The sequence below is a fragment of the Solanum tuberosum genome, unplaced genomic scaffold (genome assembly GCF_000226075.1).
Source record: "Solanum tuberosum cultivar DM 1-3 516 R44 unplaced genomic scaffold, SolTub_3.0 scf00548, whole genome shotgun sequence".
NCBI classification, from domain to species: domain Eukaryota; kingdom Viridiplantae; phylum Streptophyta; class Magnoliopsida; order Solanales; family Solanaceae; genus Solanum; species Solanum tuberosum.
Genome location: NW_006239470.1, coordinates 74,828 through 78,462, shown reverse-complemented (window position 1 = coordinate 78,462; position 3,635 = coordinate 74,828).

Genomic DNA, 3,635 nt, shown 5'->3' with positions numbered 1-3,635 from the left:
TATAGAATTGGAGAATTGGACTTCGTGCCATCATGTTAGCATTACATCCAAATGAGGCTATGTAAACATGGCAATTAATGAAGGCATTCATTTTGATTGTGATATACAGTGTTTGTCCGTAATAAAAGTGATCAGGGTTTTAGTCTGAGTTTCACGATTTTTTTATAATTATCAGGTTATAATTCAAGTATTGATATCTATTGGTATATGGAATTATATATTAGGTATATTGTTTGAGATCAATATTGTCAAATTTATGATATTTAGAGGAAATTAGACTTAACCCTAGTCTTAAAATTTAGGAGGATGATATGTAGTGTATGGGTTGACATCAAGAATTAGGAACTGGATTATAGTAATATGGGTGTTGTTAAATTAGAAATCTTATCGCGATTATTTTTGTGAATAGATTACATTAATTTGGAAGTTCAACGAAAAGGGAAGACTCAAGTCCCGGAGTGATTGTTCGGTCATTTGAGGCAAGTGGATTTCTAAATCCTTGTTAAGTGTATGGAATTCGTGTATTTCCTTGCAATATGTGTTTGGGGGTAATGAGACTTGGTGATGGGTTGACTTATCCACATTGATTAATTCTAATGATGAAAAAGGGGTAATGAAAGGCAATGTGATTAATTGTTTGTGTGATGTGTTGAGAATGGTTGTTGTGAATTGTGCAATGTTATGAAAATGGTCATCTCCTCATTATTTGTGTGAACATGTCATTTGCATTGTTCTGAGACATGGTTGTGACAAGTGTTATGTGAATTGAGAAAGAATAAGAAATTACAGATGATGTACCATTTCGAGGGACGTATCGCGCGCCGCGATGGTTACTATTATCGAGGGTCGTATCGCTCGCCGCGATGGATGCATGGACACATATGTCTCCCATGGGTCCCGGACTGAGAGACAGCGGGTGTGTATCATTAGGTCAGACATGCATCACTATACTTGACATTGCATTGCACTTCTTTATTATTGGTGAACTTGATCTTGTGTGTTGATGATCTTGTGAGTGCCTTTTTATGGTACTTGTGACTGATGAATATTGAGCTTGTTGTTGAGAATATGTGATTGTTAGAATGTTGTTGTTGAGATATGTGCTTGTAAATTGTGAACTGTTAGGTTGGGCTAGTTTTATACATATTGTAATTGGGAATGTTCGGTTGAGGTGTAAGGAGTACTCGTATTTTATCCCCTTAGCTCGTGTTTAGAGGTTTATTTGTTGAGTACCGTGTGGTTTGGTACTCACCCCTTGCTTATACAAATTTTTGTAGGTTACGAGCCTGGATTTTTGTGGTACTTGTCATTCTCTTCTTTTCCAAGGCTTCTTGTGGAGGTTTGTGAGGTAGATGCTTGTCATTTCATTGGACCTTCTTACTCCTATTTATGATCTTGTTCTATTCTAGAAACAATGTCATTTTAGACTTGTGTTTTCTTTTGAATCAATTGTAATACTTTAGAGGCTTGTACACATGACAACCAGATTTTGGGAGTATTTTTGAGTTGATTATAAAATTTCCACATTTTATTGTAATGATTGAGTTTTAGGCTGACTTGTCTTGGTGGGATAAGACGAGTGCCATCACGTCCATTTTTGGGTCGTGACAGTTATTTTGTATTTTTATATACAAACTAAGTTATTATTGTATTTTTCAATACATTGAGTTGCTATCTACTGTTTTGAAGACTTTTCTTTATTTATAATGCATCTTTACTACTGCTTTATATTGAACAGAGTTGAGTCTCTTAATATTGAGTTGAGCCCTATTTTCTCTGAGTTGAGTTGAACTATGCTTCACAGAGTTGAGTATCTTATTTTTGAGTTGAGCCTTATTTCACTAAGTTGAGTTGAACTATGTTTCACAGAGTTGAGTCTCTTATTATTGAGTTGAGCCCTATTTTCTCTGAGTTGAGTTGAACTATGTTTCTTTGAGTTGAGTTGAATGAGTTGAGAAGAGGTAAGTATGTTTCTTTTCCAACAGTTCAAGCTTATGTTTATGCTTTAGAATTCCCCTTACATGCTCGTACATTCCATGTACTGACGCCATTTTGTCTGCATCATTTCATGATGCAAATACAGGTAACTAGGGCCATCAACATGCGCTTCATTGATACCACTTGAAGTTTGAGTTAGCTTTGGTGAGCATCCTTGCTTTTGGAGGATTCCGTTTACATTTCAGTTTTGTTAGGAGGTCGTGGGTCTTGTCCCGACTTCTATCTTTGTCATTTAGACGCTTCATAGATAGATAGTAGAGTTTGAGAAGTCTGTTTCATTTATTTTGTTAAATGTTTTAAAGACTTGAGTTGCCTATTTCTGGTTAGTTGAATCTACTATTATATTCAAAGTTAATCGTTTGAGTTAAAGCTTTGTATTTCAGTTCAATAAATTTTATTCAGTTTTAAGTTTTGTATGCTTGAATTAGTCTTTTGCTTGTAGTCAGTCAGGATGAGGGTTCACTTGGGGACCATCAATGGTTCTCGAGTGTCGGCCACGTCCAGGGTGTTGACTCGAATTGTGACACGAGATTTGTTATGTAACATAGATACATGTGAATCCAGCTTGGATTCAATGTATCTAGAATAAATTACACATAATTTTGATCTCATGTATCTCGAGATAAATATATTTGGATGTATCTGAACGCACCAAAATCTGGTAAGATACATAATATTTCAAACTAGAGACTAAGTATTTAGCTCTTAAACTAGTGGAATTATGTAATTACTTATGACTTTTGACTTATAACTGAAAACTAAAGGTCAATCCAAGCTTTTAAAATATTATTTTTGTCTCAACTCTCTCATTCACTACACTAACCTCACCACAATATTTTCCCACATTTCTCATCTTTTTCATCTATTCAACACAACGAAGAAACCATCAATTATATAGGTATAGGATTTATCTTTTCACAAATAAATGTCAAGAATGTGTATGATCTTTTAAGGCTTAGTAAGGCAATTAGTATGGCATAATGAAGAGAACATGTCATTGAAGTTACATGAGTTACAAAAAGTTATGACACCACTTTCTTCACTTTATGCCTATTAATATCATGTACTTAATATTTTAATTTATAATATTAAAATGCAAAAATAATATCAATATGACTCCACTTATTTTAATATTAAAATAAGAGAGTTCACCAATTTAATTGAAGGGAGTCTGGTGTGCTCAACATTGAAACTGTAACATCCGACAATTTGAAATAGCTAAGAAGAGGCTTGAAATTTGAAAATAGTCATTTTGGAATAAATTTGAAAATCTGGAAATTTGGGCCAAGTGTGGAAATCAGTGAGTTTTTGGCCAACTTTGAGCGGTAATAACTCCTAGCTCAGGATGAGTTAGGAGTAGTTCCAGTTATGGTTGCATAGCCCTTGGAACGATCTTTCCAACGCCACCGAGTTTGCTCAATTCCGAGTTCGTATGAGCGAGTTATGCCCTTTGAAAGTTGGGTAGTTGGCAGGGAATCCGTCCGGAAAATTAAGGGCATTTTAGTCTTTTCCCTAGACAATTCTTTTGGGATTATATTGTTGTATAGGGCTGATCCTTGGATCATTTTGTCCCATTTTAAGAGAGTAAAAAGCTAGGGCTTGAGAGTGAAGAAGAGAAGAAGGAGAAGAAGAAGAGA